Source organism: Mobula birostris, chromosome 3, assembly GCF_030028105.1.
Source record: "Mobula birostris isolate sMobBir1 chromosome 3, sMobBir1.hap1, whole genome shotgun sequence".
In the NCBI taxonomy this organism is placed as follows: Eukaryota; Metazoa; Chordata; class Chondrichthyes; order Myliobatiformes; family Myliobatidae; genus Mobula; species Mobula birostris.
In genome coordinates, this window is record NC_092372.1 from 105,679,107 (window position 1) to 105,700,050 (window position 20,944).

A 20,944-nucleotide genomic window follows, 5' to 3' on the forward strand; every position below is an offset into this window, starting at 1 on the left:
TATTACTGTACATCTGCTGTATTTTGTCTACTCAGCCTTACTACAGCCTCCTTCCTGTTTACAATCCCACCTAGTTTTGTATCATCAGCAAATGTGGAGATGTGATCCTCTCAGGAAAATCATTCAGATAAACTGTGAAAAACTGGGGCCTGGGTAGCACTCCCTCAAGTATCCCAATAGCCATTGCTGCTACACTGAGAAATATTACTTGATTGCCTCTCAATCTTTATCTAATTATTAGATGTTATCCATATCAGCACTCCCTGCTTCGTGTGTTTTAATCTTGTTGACTAACTTCCTGTTTAGGATGGCGCTACCGAATACACGCGACAGCTCACTGGTAGTTCAAAAGACAAGAAATTCAACTAAAGATATTAACCCTAACAACTTTTCTGAAGTAAATTATCACTACAGACAATGAAGAGGCAAGTGAAGGTGAAGTGAATTGAAGGGATGAACTGTGCTGTTATGTTGCAGAATGGATGCAGATGGAGTCAGCCATTTGTAGAGGAGAAGTCAAGGCAGAGCAGTTTCAATGCCCGTACAATTAGTGTGGGTGCGAGCTTCGATCTGTCTGGGTGCTGAGCTGATTTGGAGAAATCGAGGGCAGCTTCAGGCTGGGGTGGTGAAATCTGGGCCCGGAACAAGTCACTGGCTGGCCCAGAGTCTTTTGCTGCAGCGCTGCCCAGGTCCTAGTGAGAGGTACGGTATGTTGTTTGGACAATTTAAACACCAGACCAAATAGACCGGAAAAACAGGGTGTCGGGATTGTTGTGTCCTTTATATTAATACATACTGTGGGTTACTAATAAAGAATCATATTCTGGAAGACATAAAACTTTTACTTACAGCAACAACCAAACCACGTCTCTTATAGTACCATGTTCTCGATCATTCTATCATTTCTGCGCATGCTCAGAACTCTCTCCAATTACGTTCTGACACGTCATATCACCACAGGGATCAGATGCAAGGGCCAATTTCACTCGCTCTCCCACGATGTTTACTCCTCTCTCCTTGACACGGAAGTTATGAAAACTGTCCTGGCTGCTGTGCTCCATACCCGGTAATAAACTGATACCCAGGCTTTGGGCCTACTCTGGGCTGCTCAGGAGTTTGAATCCAAGGACTCATTTTGGTCTGGAATGTTGTTGCTTGCTTCTACTATTTGGATGATTTGCGTTTTTTTTTCCTTCTCAGGTGTTGGTCTTTATTTTTTTTAAATTGGGTTCTTTTGGGTTTCTTACTTTGTGGTTGCATGTAAGCAAACACACCTCACAGTAGTATAATTTATACATTCTTTGATAATGAATGTACTTTGACTTCTCTGAGACTTCACCAAAAGCTTTCTGAAAATTCACATCCATGGGTTCCCTCTTATCTTTACAGATTCAAAGAATCAGAATCAGGTTTAACATCATCAAAATATGTCTTGAAATTTGTTAAATTTGCAGCAGGAATACAATGCGATACATAATAATAGAGAGAAAAAACTGATGTGGATGAGGAGAAGATGGTGGCGTGATGCAGCGCGCACGGCTGTTCCGAATGAATATCGATTATATGTAACTGGGGGCCATGCACAATCCGGATTTGATGGAGACAGCCATGAGAAGCGCGGAGGAACACCTGGAGTAACTTCTGAAATGCCTGCTTCGCTGCTGTTGCTACTGCGCGATCGAGAATCTCTGGAAACCAAGGCCCCAATAACCCTTGGCTTTGTCTACTGCCTGTTGCCGGGGCCGGAGTCGGAACACCCGCCAGATATGGTGCTCGGTGCTCGGTGTTGGAGGGGTGGTCGGAGGCTCGGAGTTTTTGGACGGACTCGGAGTCAGACTGTGGTCGGGTGCTTCCAGTATGCTGCATCGGCAAGTTGGCGGTGCTGGAGGTTCACCGTCTGCGTGAGATGATGGAACTTTCGAGAGACTTTGAGACTATTACCATGCCATGGTCTGTTCTTCTCAAATTACGGTATTGCTTGCACTGTTGTAACTATATGTTATAATTATGTGGTTTTTGTTAGTTTTTAAGTCGGTTTGTCATGTGTTTTCGTGATATCATTCTGGAAAAACATTGCATCATTCCTTAACGCATACATTACTAAATGAAAATAAAAGGAGACTGCACGTCCTCATAATCTAATATAAATAAAATTAAATAAGTAGGGCAAAAACTAGAAATAAAAAAGTAGTCTGGTAGTGTTCATAGGTTCAGAAATCAGATGGCAGAGGGGAAGAAGCTGTTCCTGAATATTGTTGAATGTGTGCCTTCAGGCTTCTGTAATTCCTTCCTAATGGTAGCAATGTGATGAGGGCATGTCCTGGGCGGTGGCGGTCTTTTTGAGGCATCGCTACTTGAAGATGTCCTGGATACTATGGAGGCTAGTGGTCATGATGGATCTGACTTAGTTTACATCTCTCTGCAGCTTACTTCAATCCTGCGCAATAGATTCCGCCCCCCCCCCCAACCACCTGACGGTGATGGAGCCAGTTACAATGATCTCCAAGGTACTGTACATCTGTAGAACTTCGTAAGCATTTTTGCTGGCATACCAAATCTCCTCAAAAGCCAACAAATTAGTCAAACATGATCTCCCTTTCATCAATCCACATCGGTTCAATTCTAAACTTGTTTTCAAGGTTTTCTGCTATTACACCCTTCGTTTCAGAATCCAACAACTTATCCAGGTCAGAGGTTCCCCTTTTCCATCCCTCCTTGCTTAATTGTATTCAACAATTTATTCCTTGGATATTGATCAGTGAGAATTACTGCTTTAAATTAGTCAAGTTTTCTTAAAAGATGATTCTTACTTTCTCTTCAAAACTGAGGCATTTTCAAAACCACTATGTACATACGAGGGGTGATTGATAAGTTCGTGGCCTAAGGTAGAAGGAGTCAATTTTAGAAAATCTAGCACATTTATTTTTCAACATAGTCCACTCCTACATTTGCACACTTAGTCCAGTAGTCGTGGAGCATACGGATCCCTTCTTTGTAGAAGTCGGCGTCTTGGACCTCCAGCAAGTGGTCCACAGCATGGGTGATTGATAAGCTTGTGACCTAAGGTAGAAGGAGGTGAGTTATACAGTTCTCGTTACATGCACGTGCAGTTCAACTCTGAGTGATTATGCAGAAAGTTTGAAGTTAATAACATCTCCTTCTACCTTAAGCCACAAACTTATCAATCACCCATTGCATTATGCAGAAATCGCTCATTGATACTGCTTTATACCATCACTGCTGAGCAGTGGTCGTAATTGCTCAGCTAATTGCCTAAACTTCAACAAATTGGCTATATATACACAAAGTGCACTAGGGGCAGATCACCACTGGTTGCCTCAATGAGTCAAATTATTTATTCACACCATATGGTTCTTAGACTCTACTTCTAACATCTGAAGCTGCTATTTTCACCAATTTTGATTTTCTAAATAGAAAATGAAAATTATCTTTTCCAAATACCAATCAGTCCCTGCCTTTGGGCTGGTTCAAGTCGCTGCCCTCGGAGATGTTATCAAAATTCTGAATTTATTGCATTGTAGTTCAAACAAAAATATTGGTCTCTTTCAATTCTATTTTTTTCATGTTCTTGCCCATTCTTTCTTGTTGTCAATCAGCAGGCTGGGGGTTTGGGGTTTGATATTCTTGTTGTTAACAACAACATCTATAGAACATCTATAAGTCACCCTGTTAGTTTTTGTGCGAGGGAGGGTTTCTGGGGATTTGGGGTTTGCAAGTTTTTGCTTCTTTTTCTTTTGTGCTGGGGTGGGGGGGGGTGATTGATGTTTTTCTTTCCACTACTTCTTTGGTTTTCTGTATTTTGCGGCTATCTGGAGAAGATAAACTTCAGAGTTGTATTCTGCATACATACTTTGATAATAAAATAAACATTTGATCTACACAAATATTTGGAACTTAGTTATTTCAAGAAAATTCCATTAATAGTATCCATGCCAATCCTTTGAAAATAATGTTTTAAGACAATTCTTACTATTACTTATGTTTGAGAGATTTCATTCATTGTAAAGAATTTATAAGGAGTTAAATTAAAAACTGAGGAGACACATAAAGAGAAAGAAATGCAGGAAGATTATGACTTTCAAAACGAAATGCCAAAAATTAGCTAAAATAGTCCAAGTAAAAGAACTAACTATTTTTGAATATAGTGTAATTTATAAATACAGTATGTCTGAATGTTTAAATCCAATGGATGTGGCAATTTTCTTTAAACGACCAAGTATGTTAAAAACAATGCCCGGCTTTGGTGTTCATCTTATTCTCCCACCTACTAATCCACTTAAAATCTCTCCTTATTCTGCATCAATGCTGGAATATGATATGCACCACATGTGATCAGGAATTTTACCCCATTATTTGTGGTAAACGTGTGTTAAGATAATTAACTACACACTCTCTTGAAAGCATCATGGGGAGTTTTTTTTTCATTAAATAGCATTAATATAAACACATAATATTGTTTACCATAATCATAAAATATACAGTTAATACACACTAATTCATGCAAATCTTAAAAAACTGCATTTCAGTGATACAGATGACCAGCTCTCTTGACACTAATCCAAACACCCAGTCATTCAATGTTAGCTTCATTAATTTTTGCTTTCCTCAAGCAATTTTTCCCCATTTCAAAGCTGCTATAATCATCCCATTTCTATGGTTGCATTCCATAATCATCTTCTCAATACTTCATTGTTCTGTATGGATCCAGTTTACATTCAAGTACTTTTCAGTTCCTTGAATTCCTCTTTGAATTCATTCAACTTGGATTTTGCTCCCCCTCTCACCTTGAGCATCCAAGTTCCATCTAGACAACATGCTCACAGACATATGTCATCTCAAAATGTTACTGCATATTTTGAAGTAATTCTCAATCAACTCCATTGAATCTCCTTCAAGTTATTATCCTCTTCATGTATCATTTCTCTCTTATACCAACATATCTTCTATAATAATTTCTTCTACCAAACTTTCAATTTGTTTCCAGTGCTCTGCAGAGTTGTGTTTTATCCATTGACTAAATGTTGCACCATGTTGCATTGTTCTGCATGTATGCTGACTTGCATGCTGCAGGTGTCTTCCACTCCTCAGGGTGCAGAGAAATATTTTGGAACTCAGCACTGGCAGGGTTGAAGTCATCCTATTTGATCTCTCCCTGAAATGCTAACCCTCGGGATTTGATTTCATTTTGTTTTCCAGAGCCCTGGTAATCTTGAAGCTTGGTGATAGGCCAGACAATGGAAGTAACCTTATCCATTACCAAGTCTCTTTACTTTCCCAATTGAAATGCTACTTCAACAGGTACATCAGAACTGACAGACATGTGAAGACAAGGACCTAAGTAGCAATATGAAGCCCCACGTCAAGTTTGTACACCTATGTCTGGGACTAGATCTACAATGCAACGCGCCAGTACTGAGATTCAATGCAGCATCTTCAAAAATTACCAATAAAAGAAGCTAAACCCATCATTCCTGCCACATGTGCTACTTCTGAGTTTGGCTCTGGAGTGAACTAATTTGAGAGCAGATAATTTTTTACCAAGAGCAGGATCCCTTGAAATGTCTGTTTATAATATTTCTACTTGAAAACAGAAAGTATAGTTTTTGTTAGTTTTTTTTAAATGAGTACAACATGTTACAGCCAATGGCAGTTGCAAAGTTCTCCTTTTCCCTTCAAATAACTTGTGGCTTTCATTTTTATGCCTTGTGCCAGATTGTGCTTGCTCATGACTTCACAGCAAAACAGATTCAGTGTTCATACAAAAAAGCAGATTGTGGACCAGTTCCACAAAATAAACCAGGATTTCTACAAAATAATGAAATTATACAGCAGAGTTCACAGTTCATGGCATTCTTGGGTGGAAGAGAAGAGTGCCATTACCGGTTAGAGGTTGGCTTGAAAGAACAGCAGCCAGGCTGATTAATGACATGTGAGGAATTATCAGTCAGACGCTGTATATTGTTTGGCATGGAAATATCTTCTTTGCGTGCCTTCCAATGTTCCATTGTCAATGATTATGACTATTACATCCATTACTTTACCAAAACAAAAACGATCTCTTATACTGTAAGCCAGTTTGATACACAAAGCCAAACAGCACAACACAGTGCGACACTATTACAGCTCAGGGCATTAGAGTTCACAGTTCAATTTCAGCGCTGCTCCGTAAGGAGTCCGCAAGTCCTCTTCGTGGAATATGTGGAATAAGTTTTATTCAGTTCCATATATCCTGACTGACCTGCTGGGTTCCGCGGCATCTTGTGAGTGTTGCTTTGGATATCAAGCATCTGCAGAATTTCTTGTGTTTATAATTTCCCAATCCTCTATCTTCCCACTAATTTTTGCTTTGTTGTATGCCTTTTCTTTTACTTTTACGATAGCTTTGACTTCCCTTGTCAGCCACAGTTGTACTATTTTACCATTTGAGTATTTCTTCATTTTTGGATACATATGTCCTGCACCTTCTTCATTTTTCCCAGAAATGCACACCATTGCATGCTGCTAACATCCCTGCCAGCAGCTCCTTTCAATTTACTTTCAACAACTCTTCTCTCACACCACTGTAATTTCCCTAACTCCACTGAAATACTGCTACATCAGACTTCACTTTCTCCCTATCAAATTTCAAGTTGAACTCAGTCATATTGTGATCACTGGTTCTTAAGGGTTCTTTTACCTTAAGCTCCCTAATTACCTCCGGTTCCCTACATAACACCCAATCCAGTATAGCTGATCCCATAGTAGGCTCAACGACAAACTGTTCTAAAAAGAAACTCAACACAAGATAATCTGCAGATACTAGGGTCAAAGCAACACTCACAACATGCTGGAGGAACTCAGCAGGTCGGGCAGCAGGACCTGACGAAGGGTTCCGGCCCGAAACGTCGACCGATCTTTTCCACGGATGCTGCCTGACCTGCTGAGTTCCTCCAGCGTATTGTGAGTGTTGCTAAAAAGAAACTCACTTTCTTGAAATCCATTACCATTCTGATTTTTCCCAGTTGACCTGCATGTTAAAATCTCCCATGACTACCATGACATTGCCCATTTGACTCATCTTTTCTATTTCCTGTTGTAATCTGTGGTCCACCTCCCAACCACTGTTGGGAGGCCTGTATATAACTGCCAACAATATCCTTTTACCCTGGCAGTTTCTTAACTCAACCCATGAGGATTCAACATCTTCTGATCCTATGTCACATCTTTCTACTGATTTGATGCCATTCTTTACCAGTAGCACCACACCATCCCCTCTGCCTAACTTCCTATCCCAATATATGGTGTAATCTTGGACATTCAGCTCCCAACTACAACCATCCTTCAGCCTTTTAAGTATGTACTGTTTAATTCTTAATCCATCCCCTATATTTTGCTTAATATGGGAATTAGTGTGGAAATATTTGAGGGAGGGGTTATACCCAGGTCTATCAGTTGGGATGGCACCCATTGATGTTAGATAACAGCAGGTCCTGATGCTGATTAGACCACAGACCATAAGACACAGGAGCAGAATTAGGCCATTTAGCCTATCGGGTCTGCTCCATCATTTCATTATGGCTGATCCACTTCTCCCTCAACCATATTCTCCTGCCTTTTCACTATAACCTTTCACACCCTGACTAATCAAGAACCTATCAACCTCTGCCTTAAATACACCTGATATCCTGACCTCCACAGCTACATGTTGCAATGAATTCCACAGAGTCATCACACTATAGCTCAGGAACTTTAGCCTCATCTCTGTTCTAAATCTCTGAAGTGGTGCCCTCTGGTTCCCCCACTCTCCCGCTGTAGGAAAGATCCTCTCCACATCCACTCCATCCAGACCTTTCAACATTTGATAAGTTTCAGTAAGAATCCCACCCCCCCCATTCTTCTGAATTCCAGTGAGTGTAGACCCAGAGCCATCAAATGCTCCTCATGTGATAAATCTTTCATTTCCAGAATCATTTTCGTAACTTCTTTTGAACTCTCTGTAATGTCAGCTCATTTTTTCTCAGGTAAGACATCCTTTCTTACTACCATTCACAAGCTGTTCATCCCTGGGGAGAAGCAAAGTCCTTTGTCAGAGCTACCCTCACTTAAAGTTGCTTGTTACAATTCAGAGTTCTGCCGCAGACTCAAGGAAATGATTGAAATTTACCAGATGCACCCAAAGGATATACAGGTATTGGTCACATCAAAACCCCTGAGGAATATGTTGGACAGTATGGCCCGGGAAGTGTAGCAATGGTACATGGGAACCTTGTGGGATTGCCAGTAATGAGGAGAGATATCATTGCTTTAAGGGGGAAGTGAGGCAGCAACTGAGGGGAATGGAGAGAATCTGGGGAATGATAATGTCGGTGGTTCATAGAGCTTATAGCCAACTATGGATTATGCAGAATGTAACTATCCAGCATATGTAGACTATTCAGGGTTGGACCACCCTAGGAGAGATGATCCAGTCTTCCTGAAAATGCTGAAGGAATGTCTGAGCTCAGCCCACTAGGAAATTTTATATTTGGTCATAACTGTGGGATCAACCTACTACACGATAGTATTATGGGCCAAGGAGATAGAACAGAGGAGGGGGAAGAGAAGTCAAAGTAGCTGTAGTGGATGTAGCTGTTGTGAAGACACGGAGGACTGGCTTTGTGTGCCAGCAACTGGGGCACCTAGCATGGAAGGGTAAAGGAGAGGATATATTACAGCTGTGGCCTGTCGGGCCATTGATGGAGGAAAGTGAGAGTGACTCAGCAAAGAGGGCAGAAATGGCCACTGTGCCCTATCCGATCTGACTGCCAACCAGATCATAGAGCGAGTGAGGACAGTATCCAGGTCAGATAAACAGCTAGTGCAGTATTTATTGCCAGTATTGGTTACCCACAGATGTACACAAGAGGTTATTAGGGGGATAGCAATGTGACATGTTGGAGGGGTCAGGGCCATTAGTGTTTATAATTGGTCTATATTTGCCCATGACTGGAGAGGCCATTTACATTACCAGTGCAGAAGGTGAAACAATGTGGGTGGAGAGAATTCAGCCCCAGGTACTTGAGATTGAGGGAGTGCAGCTTCCTGTGGATTCTTGGGTGTGCCCAAACAATGAAGGTCCTGTCCTGGGGACAGACACACTGAATAAGGCACATGCTACCACAGACTCAGGAAGAGGAGGAATGACAGGAACAGCAAACATGTGTGACCCACAAACCAACTAAAATGACCCACAAACAGACAGCAGCCCCAAGCAAGTACAGGGCATGGTACGATGTGTAAGAATCATATCAGGAAGTCCCAGGAGAGGAGCCCAATGTAGACAAGAACTGTTAGCAGTGCAGCGTCCTGCAGAGGTTGCGGTAATTAGAATAAGACACAGCAGAAAGGAAATGATTGTGCTGAGGGGGCAAAGGTGGCAACATATGAACATGAGATGATAGAAATTATAGGTGTAGAGAAAGAAACTGCTAGAGCCAAATTAGTAAGATCATATGGGAGTGTGAAGAGCCACTGTAACCAGGTTAATATATTGAGGGACAGAGCAAAACTGCCACAACATGTTGCTGATCAAAGAGGGCCAGACGGAGAGAAGATGGTCCTCACACAGCTGGGAGACCAGGTCATGGTATGGAAGCTGCCTGAAAAGGCAGGGCTTGCCCCCAGGTGGATAGGACCACGGGAGGTGCTCCTGAAAAATGACATCAGTGTCTGTGTGCAGAATCAGCGAGGACTCCAATGGACTCAGATTAAACTGTATGACTCATCTTGTCATCCTTGCAGACAGGTCAAGGGATCAAGTCTACCCAGTAATGGTGTAATTACAGAGAAACCAAGTGATGAACAGCAGCCTGCTGCTTCACATCTAACCACTCCTGATGCAAGCAGACCTGCAGATGAAAAGGAATAGGAATACAAATGCAGAAGACAGACAGCGTGTCAAGAAACCGTAAATAAAGTGTTAAAGTATAACTAACTACTGTATATTTTGTAATGAAGGTTGGTTCTGGGAGATCTATTAATTGTATAGATCAGAATACAAAGATATTGGGGAAAATAGATGGGAAGCGATCTGAGATAAGACAGAAGCATCAAGCTCTACAACCTTGATGGCAAGGCAGACAGAGAAAGAGAAGAAATCGCAACACAGTCTCCACAGACAGCCTAGAATAGGAGTGAACAGAAAAGAAGGTGATCAAATTTCTTTGATGTTTTATTGCCATCTGTGCTTAGTCTTGCAGATATCCAGATAGGGATGATAGATAGTGTAGATATAGGTAGACATAGTAACTGGAGAAGGGACCCGAAGTGAAGGGCATTTATGTTGCCCTACTTATTTAATGAGTCCTGTTTAGGGGCAAAGAGAATGTTAGGGAGTTTTCTGGAGTTATGAGATTATACCAGTCTTCAGTTCTTGTGCAGATTGTAAATTGCAAGCAGTAAATTGGAAGTTAGAAGCACAGCTTTGCATTGTCTGTGGAGCACAGGCTGGCCCGCAGACTAAGAGATATGGTTTACAAAATAAATACCGTGAAATATTTGCATAGGCATCAGCTAATTGGTAAGACCATTGGGGTTGTGTTAATTGGCCTGCATCAAACCAGGCAACATGGCCCAGTTATTTGCACCACTGTGACTGAATTCAAGCAGGCAGACCAGACTGATGTAGTTACTTAGCACATCAAACATGGTCACGGTATAGTTGCAATAAATAGCTGGTCTATTGTGTATTCTGGTGTGTGGCTCTCTGCCTTCAGAAGGTTTTAGAGTATCTATCAACTGGGGTGTTTGAACATTCAGAGGTGTTTCCTGTTGTAGATATACAATTCAAAGGAGGCATCGTGAACCAAAAATATTGAAGTGAAAATGTCATTGTAACTATTGAAATTGTATTGAATCATCTACTGCTACATTTGATCTTAAGAGTATTAAAATATGATGTACTTTTGGGTTTGTGAGACTCTACCACGAGGGTGTATACAAGAATGACTGCTTATTGTAATGAATAAATACTTCTATATCACCAGTTTCCGTTTCTCTCTGGTGACTTTGATCACAGTCACAACACTGACATATCTATTCATGGCCTCTGATCTCACTGTTGAGCCTAGCCATGTTACTCCTTCCTAGCTCACTTTAAAGTATGAACTGAGAACAGATTGCATCCCACACAGTTTTCAACATGTTCAAATTACTTGTTTGAGGCTCATATCATCTTACCAGATGGAATCTTTACCCTCTACATAGATGAGAAAGATTGGAAATTTTTCATCCTGTTGATTTTCTCAGATTCAAGTAACTCAGCATCTCCTATGTCCTTAAAATGTAGGCTCAATGCATGCCTTTACTGGAGAGATTCAAACCTTTAAATTGCATGTATGGGCCGTCACAAGCATTGTCAGCACACCTTGAGGCATTCATTGATAGTCTGAGTGAGTTCCTGCAACGTTCCATCAAGCCTCCCATGAAGGACACTTCTTTCAGCTTAAGTGCTTGTTCTCTATAAAATATTTGTTCTCTTTCTTCATTTGTGGTCTGACTCTGCCTACTATTACTATTTCTCCTTCTCCATACACCAATATTGTCTTCTGCTGCAAATGCTGCAGCTGCTCTTCACAGAAATTTCTCGGCTATTGTGTAGATTCCTCACCTGCAGAAACTACTGAATAATAAGATGAAAAACTGTGAGCTCACCTGCTTAAAATGTGCATTCCAGAGTCTGTCTACTGCATCCAGAGCAACGGACATTTTTGCACAAGTTTGAAATAAGAGTTTTTCCCTCTTTTCTAAGAGAAGTGGCTCATCTTCAGAGGTCAAATAAAATCATTTCTGTCAAGTCAGATCTCAAAAACACACTGAACTGGATTCTCAGAAGGGTAGTCATGTCTCAGTCAGTCAGTTTCTGCAATTCAGCCTGTTCATCATTGAGACGCCATTGAGTCCCCTCTCCATCACCAGATGGTATCTGCCTTATAGCTTCCCTCTTCAGTGACAGAGAATTGCAAGTCATGTACAAGTCGCAATGCTCAGGTGAGTACCTGAATTAATGCAACTTCATGATGTACCTTGTTATTAGCATCTCCTATTCAAATTTTTAATCTATGCAACATCATAACTTCCTTGATTCTTCAAGTTCGTTGCATTCAGTGTCCCAGCTGCCACAGTACTGTATTTGTCAACATGGAGCAGAGAGCGTGTTTGTAAATCTGGTGGGAGCAAAGGATGCTGGCAATGGCGAGGGTGGAGTGCCTTGGGAGGGTTGTGGGACAGTTGGCAGAGAAAGTGTGTCAGTGACAGGGGGGTGGCAAGGGTGCAGAAACATCCAGCCCTGAGACACCAGACAAGGTCATTTGATTCCAAACAACTGGTTTACTGATCATTACAAAATGTCTCTCTGGTGCTTCCCACTCCCTCCCCTCTCCCTTCCCCTTTTCCCAACTGTGATTCTCCTCTCCCTGCCCCCTTCCAGCTCCTACTCCACAGTAAAGACCCATATTAGAATCAGGTTTATCATCACTCGCACGTCATGAAATTTGTATTTTTGCGGGAGTAGTACAGTGAAATATATAAAAATTACTACGGTAGTGGGCAAAAGTACTGAGGCACCTTAGCTATATACATGCTCCTAACACTTTTGTACAGTACTATAGACTGCCACAGTGAATCAGCTACAACTAATGACGTGCATCAGTCGGACATTACATTTTGCTTCTGCGTTAAACTGCATTTCTTTTATTGTCATTTCACAAACATCTTAGCTTGTATGTATCTAGCCGGCATTTCTTCAATAGATCTGAATCACTTTGTCACCAAGTGTAATATTTAAATGGCGCTCTGATTCTGTCTTTGTCTCAGCCCTGCTTGTTAAATCTACTTCATGGTCAAGATATTTTCTTCATTGTACACTGTCTGTAGAAATGATCCTAAAATCCACATTTTTCACAAATTCCATCATTCATACAGGATCTCACTTTCACCCATTCAAGCTGTTATTCACAATATCTGAAGCAACCGGGCGATCTTATTGGTAATTTTAAGTTTTGCCTATTGTGGTCATACTTCATTGCATTTCCTGCTAATGGTCATTCAACATTTCTACATTTGGAAAATTCTATGACTGTATAGACTTTGCTAGAGTTGTGTCTGGTCTTAAGCAGTAACCATTCCCTCAGACTGCAATCCCAGATTCCAAAAATAAATCACTCTGACGAGCGTTTTCTTCAAAACTGCAAAACTTATTTCTATGTTAGTTCCAGTAAGAGGATAGCAAAGAATTCTCCCTTCTTCTCCTTCTGTGTAAAGAATCAGTAAGTCAACTTGTTTCCTCAGCAAGTGGGTTACAATGTAATGCATTGATTACATTCTGCAGGATCTCATTTCAATTACTTTGTAGTATGATGCAATTCCCCCTCATAGTCAATGAGGTACAGTAACATCTTTACTTTTGCCTGTGCAAATGTATCAGTCACAATATACAGTAGAATCCCTCCCCTCCATCTCTGCTTTAAACTTTGGACTGGTAACTCACCTGGAAACCCAGTGGATCAGACATCAAAATCTGTTTTATTGCGTATTATCACATTAAATCACAGATTTGACTCTCCCTCAACACAAATCCACATGTTATTGCCATCAGGACCAGATCATTAAGATTCATATTTTTAACGCAGAAATAATTTCAGATCATTTTTATAGATTTACATTTTTTCAAAGATTAATATATATGCAATTCTCCATTTTGCGATATATAGAGAATACAAACATACTAAGCACACGAAATCTTCAACTTGAATCATGTAGAAAAATGCATTTTTTCCCTCTCATTGGAACTGAGCATCCTTGTCTAGATCATTGTCATTGGCTTGAGGTGTTCACTGAATCAAATTAGGTCCCTTGAGATATATGCATATTGAGATTGCCCTTAGTTCAATGTCCTGCAAGCTGATAATTCTCAAAGCATACAGCAGAAAGCTTTTTACAGTGCAATAATGCATTGTGAGATATATGGTCAACCTTATCAAACATGTCAACCACTACAGATATGTAAACATGGAATTATAAAACAGTTGACCACAATTTAATTTAAAATATAAATGTAAAACATTTTCCTTCCATTAAACAAACTTGGGGACAGTTAGAAATAGCCCTCATTCGGTGATGGACCCAAGCTAGCCCATAGACTAAAAGGTATGGTTTGCAAAATGGTGACCATGAGACATTCGATTATCCATCAGACAAACGTTAAGACAATGGGGTCATGTTAATTGACTTGCATCAAACCAGTCAACTTGGCTAAGATATCTGCACCATTGTGACTTGAATTCAAGCTGGGAGATAGCATATCAAACATGGTCACAGGTATAGTTGCAATCAATAGCTGATCTATTGTGTACTCAGAGAGTCAGCTTGCGTAGACACTAAACTTGGGTTTCTGGCTCTCTGTCTTCAGAAGTTTCAGAATATCTGTGTCAATTAGCTCAGTGGTCCCCAACCTCCAGGTCGCGGACCAATTCCGATCTGCGAAGCATGCAGTGGTGTAGCGGTAGCCGGGAAGCACCCAGCGCATCTTTAAGAAAAAAGCCGAAATAAACAAGCTAATTAATTAGGTGCCACCTGGCACGTAAATGTCGGCCCAGATCAGAGGTAATGCAATCGGCAACACTTTCAAGGACTCTATAACTCATGCTCTCTGTACTATTTATTATTTATTTGTTTGCACATTAGTTGATTGTCAGTCATTGTGCAGCTTTTCATTGATTCTATTGTATTTCAAAGCAGTATATGCCTATACATACATAATAAATTTACTTATAGCGTTGACATACGGTACCTTGGGATTCTTCATTTTATTATTAATAACACAATTAGGCAAACTGTCTACAGCCATATTCTGAGCTTGCACAAAATGATCTCTCAGTACCAGATAGGAGTGTGAACAAATTTATCAGCTGCATCTGTACAGTCTTCCAAGAAATCTTCTCTGCATTTTGTCACAAGACAAAACACCTAATCTGAAGTATTTATTTGCTACCAAGTAACACGTGTTCACTTGATGGTTTGTTTAGCCACAACTGGAATACAATGTCTAGTTCATATTTTCAAAATAATGTTAGGCTTCAGACTAGGTGCAGAACAGATTTACTAAAATAATTTCATGAATGAGAGTTTTATTTATGTGGAAAAGCTGGAGAAACTGACGTTATTTCTCATGGAATAGACTAGGTTGCATTGAAATCAAGAGGTATTTAAGATAAAGAAGGATATACATATAGAAGGAAACCTTTCATAGTGGCAGAAGGGGTTAAAAACCAATGGACACGGAATGAAGCATCATACTTTGATTGAAGATGATTAGGAAAAGAGCCAAAGAATCTTTTTTTTACATGGCAAAGGTCAGTGAAAGAAGCAAATTCAAATGAAGCAATCAAAAGGAATCTATATAAGTACCCAGAAGGAAGGAATTTACAGGGTTATTGCAAGAGTGCTGGGAAATAAGTCTAGATTGTGCTGAATCTCATGCACTTTCGATCCCTGGGTTCTTTTAGGAGTTCAAGAATGACAGGAAACTTTGATTCATTGACTCTTCATGATTATTTATTTTAAAGTTTAAACAACGATTCAGAGCATTTGAAACTAATTGAGGAATGGAGAAGCAAAACACAGATTCAGTGAAAAGAAGACCACAAACGAGAAAATCTACAGATGCTGGAAATCCAAGTAACACACACAAAATACTGGAGGAACTCAGAAGGCCAGGCAGCATCTATCTTTTTTCCTCCAGTCCTGCTGAAGAGTCTCGGCCCAAAACACTGACTATACTCTTTTCCATAGAAGCTGCCAGGCCTGCTGAGTTCCTCCAGATTTTGTGTGTGTTGTTAAGAAGAAGATGGTGCCATTGAAAAATTTATCACCTTTATATAAGATGACAAAATTTCTTAGGTCACACAATCCAAAAGATTATATAATTAAAACAACTATAACATGTGTAACGTGCTGATACTTAGCAAATGAAAAGGTATATGTAAATGCTATACTGCCTTCTGCCAGTAAGTGGGGACAAAGCTCCACATTCTGTGAAAAATAAGAGTTTGTTAAAGATACAAATAGTTAAAAGTAAAATCATGTCCAAAAAAACTGTGTAAAACTATGATTTTAGTCTTGCATTAATTCAACAAATATCTTATAAAAAGTATATAAAAACACTCACGAGGCAGAACACTAATTCTATGTTTAACTACCAAATGATTACTGCCGTCAAATAGGCTAGTTCCAAGGAAATGTAATTTTATCTTGCATCTCTACCAGGATTTCATGAAACTTTTGCATTTATATGTGATTTGCTATTAAAAACCAAAGAAATTTGAGTCTTGTAACTAATAGTGTCCACACACTTTAACAACATGGTAATTATAACTGGAAGTGAATCAACTGATCAGGGCCAGAAAGTGAATGATTAGGGTCTCATCTATTCACGCTGCAAATTATTGTCACTTTCAATATCTCAAAAGTTTCATTTTAAGATGCTTTCATTTTCTACTTTTTTTTGGCTTCTTTTTTTTCCTCTCTGAATGTTATTTTCTTCTGCCCTATTGTTTAGCTTTCCTTCTCTGCCTCATGGCTTTGAATTCAGCCTCTTTATCTCACCCTCTTCCTCATCCCCTGCCTGTCTATTTCTCAAATTTCAATGCTTGAAGAAATAATCTGTTGGGCCTTATGTTCACCAAAGTTTGAAGTAGATTTGCCCTTCCAACAACAAAGTGAACAATCGTTTTGAGCTAAAGATTGCCAACAAAGAAAAATGAAGTAATTCAGCACACCACGAGATTTTCCATCCCAGGAAATACGGGCTTGATATTTTTTGCCCTGTTGATTTGGTACTATGATATCTATCTGGGACCTAATGTAGATTTTTTGTAATGTGATCCTTTCTCGTTTATTTGCCAAAAGTAGCTCCTGGAACCCAAATATGGTTACAGCCATTTAAACAACATGCAATGTCTTTTCATACTCAGATGATGAAGTCAGTGAAAACTTCAAGTTAACTTATTAGGTTGGAGAATCATCCAAAGTCAACCCACTAGTAACTATTTAACAACTTAAATCCAATTGTCTGCTGCTTTTTGAAGAAAACACCAATAGTACTGCACGTTTTTATTTTAGACTAGATGTTGTTTCATTTGACATACACTTACTTCAACATGTTTCCCTATGTGACTTTAGAAGGTATATTTTTCTTGCATTGTATCTCAGTTTCTATTAATAACAAACAGCGAGGTCATAAAACCCTCTCTCATTTGAAATAATATGTGAAGCACCAGTTGAACACTGGCTGATAGACAAGTCCATAAATCTGATAAGATAAAAAGGTCAAACCTTACAGGAGACATTACCTATTTTGGTAATTTTTCAGACAGTCAGAAATAGTTTGCTCTGAAAGCTATGTTACTGAAGTGTTCTTGTATGATGTGTAGTTATGGGCTGGATTGTCAGAATTGTTAGTATGTTTTCCATTTTCTGACTGGAAGATGTTTAAATGGCCACCAGAACCTAGTTTGAGCTGTGTAATCTGCTGATATGTCACACCATGCCTGGCCATGGATTTCCCTCATCCCACCACCCCCCCAACAACAGGGCTCAATAGGCCAGAAATAGCCCCAACTCAAATGATCCCTGCTGCCAACATTTCAAGCAGTGCTGTTACACCTGCTTGAGAGATACACATGGGCTTTATGAAGCATCCCTTCAGTAACTATAGATGTTGGGAATGATTTAGTTTTGACTGAGTTACGTATATCCCATAAAATGTTGACTGGGTGAGGGGAGACACAGTGGCAGGAGGAGTTTCATTCCTGTATTTCATTCACGTCAGCATGGATGACCTTTACATTGAACACACTGAGGAGCCTTTGATCGCAGTTCCCAGACGTGGAAGCAAAGTACCATAACTTCCCCAGCTCTCACAATATTACAAGCTACCATAATTTCCCCAGCTCTCACAAAGGGTGCTCAAAGCCTGTGCCCCTCAGCTATGTGGAGTACTTCACCATGTATTCAACCTGAGCCTGAGGCTCCGGAGGGTTCCTGTGCTCTGGAAGACGTCCTGCCTCGTCCCTGTGCCGAAGACGCCGCACCCCAGCGGCCTTAATGACTACAGACCGGTGGCATTGACCTCGCACATCATGAAGACCCCGGACAGACTTGTTCTGGAGCTGCTCCGGCCTATGGTCAGGCTACACTTAGATCTCCTCCAGTTCGCCTACCAGCCCCGACTAGGAGTTGAGGATGCCATCAACTACCTGCTGAACCGTGTCTACGCCCACCTGGACAAGCCAGCGAGCACTGTGAGAGTCATGCTTTTTGACTTCTCCAGTGCGTTCAACACCATCTGCCCTGCTCTGCTGGGGAAGAAGCTGACAGCGATGCAGGTGGATGCTTCCCTGGTATCATGGATTTTTGATTACCTGACTGGCAGACCACAATACGTGTGCTTGCAACACTGTGTGTCCGACAGAGTGATCAGCAGCACTGGGGCTCCACAGGGGACTGTCTTGTCTCCCTTTCTCTTCACCTCGGACTTCAACTACTGCACAGAGTCTTGTCATCTTCAGAAGTTTTCAGATGACTCTGCCATAGTTGGATGCATCAGCAAGGGAGATGAGGCTGAGTACAGGGCTATGGTAGGAAACTTTGTCACATGGTGTGAGCAGAATTATCTGCAGCTTAATGTGAAAAAGGCTAAGGAGCTGGTGGTAGACCTGAGGAGAGCTAAGGTACCGGTAACCCCTGTTTCCATCCAGGGGGTCAGTGTGGACATGGTGGAGGATTAGAAATACCTGGGGATACAAATTGACAATGAACTGGACTGGTCAAAGAACACTGAGGCTGTCTACAAGAAGGGTCAGAGCCGTCTCTATTTCCTGAGGAGACTGAGGTCCTTTAACATCTGCCAGACAATGCTGAGGATGCTCTACGAGGATGTGGTGACCAGTGCTATCATGTTTGCTGTTGTGTGCTGGGGAAACAGGCTGAGGGTAGCAGACACCAACAGAATCAACAAACTCGTTTGTAAGGCCAGTGATGTTGTAGGGATGGAACTGGACTCTCTGACGGCGGTGTCTGAAAAGAGGATGCTGTCTAAGTTGCATGCCATCTTGGTCAATGTCTCCCATCCACTACATAATGTACTGGGTGGGTACAGGAGTACATTCAGCCAGAGACTCATTCCACCGAGATGCAACACAGAGCATCATAGGAAGTCATTCCTGCCTGTGGCCATCAAACTTTACAACTCCTTCCTTGGAGAGTCAGACACCCTGAGCCAATAGGCTGGTCCTGGACATTTCAGAATTTACTGGCATAATTTACATATTACTATTTAACTATTTATGGTTCTATTACTATTTATAATTTATGGTGCAACTGTAACAAAAACCAATTTCTCCCAGGATCAATAAAGTATGACTATGACTATATTACTTACATATTTTCATATGACATACAAGGAAACTGTTCCACCAAACAAGAGTATGCCAGCTTTCGGTGGATTTCCATTCCTTCCTCATTTCCCTCAAATTATTCTCTTTCAATCATCTCCACTCTGATTCTTCTTGGAACAATTGGCAGAGGCCAATGAGCCTACCAACAAGCAGGTCTTTTGAATGTTGAAGGAAACTGAAGTACCCTCCCCACCTTCCTCTGACTTTTTTTTATCTACAGCCATCTCCTGCAGCTTAGTGAAATTACAGTGAAATTCAAAAGGCTCTTGACCATCTATTGTTTCCATCTCAAAATTCTAGAAAGTTCCTCCACAACATTCGGCCAGTATTTGACACTATCCCATTACAGGTCAACATCCCCAATTTTGGCAGGTCTAATGACACTTGGCTGACTTTCATGGGCAGGATACATGACCTTTCTGGCCAACAACAGATTCCTGAAAAAGGCATTCTACACCAAATGCTACCATAGCAAGAGCTTTCCAGCATGCAGTTCAAGACTATTCTGCACCCTTGAAAATAATGGAACATTAATCTGTGGAAAACCCTGAAAATGTGACAGCTCAAAATAGCAAAGAAGCATGAGTGAAGGCAATGTGAATTTTAAGTCTTTTCAGTGGGAGGGAGCAAGGGAAGGCTAAACAGAAATGGCAGAAAGAAAAACGACCTATATACAACCCATTCATCCACACCTTTTGCACTCTACAAAACTGTGTATGGGCTGGATCAGTAATCCTAGAGCACACAGAACTGATGTGGCATCAAGACCACAAGCACCTTCCTGAAAAGAAGAATACAATGGTATCTAAATAACTTTTGTAATGCCCTGGTTCATATTTTTACTGTTATGTATGTATTTCAATTTGGCAGTTCTGTACGAGCTGCTTGATTTCAGTTTATGTTTAGGTCATTGTTGGTCCAATTAAGATGGTTGAATTGAAGAGGAGGTTTCTCCTGGTGAAGGACACTAAGGTTGGGCTTGGGGCTTTTGTTCAAGAGGAGATGAAGTGAGAAGACTCTGGGGAGAAGCGGTTGTAGCATACAATCTGGTGGGAGACCCGTTTGTTCGAGAAGGATTGTGAGCGATGTTTGGAAGGTGCTGTGTGCTTTCACGTTGACCGAAGGCCCAGTGTGTGAGTGACAAAGAAGTTCAAGATCAGCTTCAACTTGTGCACATTTGACTGTTTAATTAGAATGAGCCCTTTTCTTTTTGTTATTCTTCACTAACCGTTTAGTTAAGATTCATAAATTTAATTCCTTTATTGTCTGCAATGTATTATCTGTTATTTCATGGCATTAATTTGTAACAGGGTAGCAAATGACACAGCAACCACACAGTCTGGGGTTTGGGATGGGATTAAGCGCATCTCAATCTCATGAGTTTGGCAGGGCCAGAGGTGTCTTCCCTAGACCTACACATCCAAGGAAACCAGGGTGTTTTACTTTAATAA

General features: G+C 40.7%; 1 protein-coding gene across 8 annotated transcripts in view; it reads right to left on the minus strand.

Moving 5' to 3' along the window:
- LOC140195213 (synaptopodin-2-like) overlaps positions 1 to 20,944 on the minus strand; it is a 153,233-nt gene that overhangs the window by 61,697 nt on the left and 70,592 nt on the right. The gene's annotated exons all lie outside the window — the stretch shown is intronic.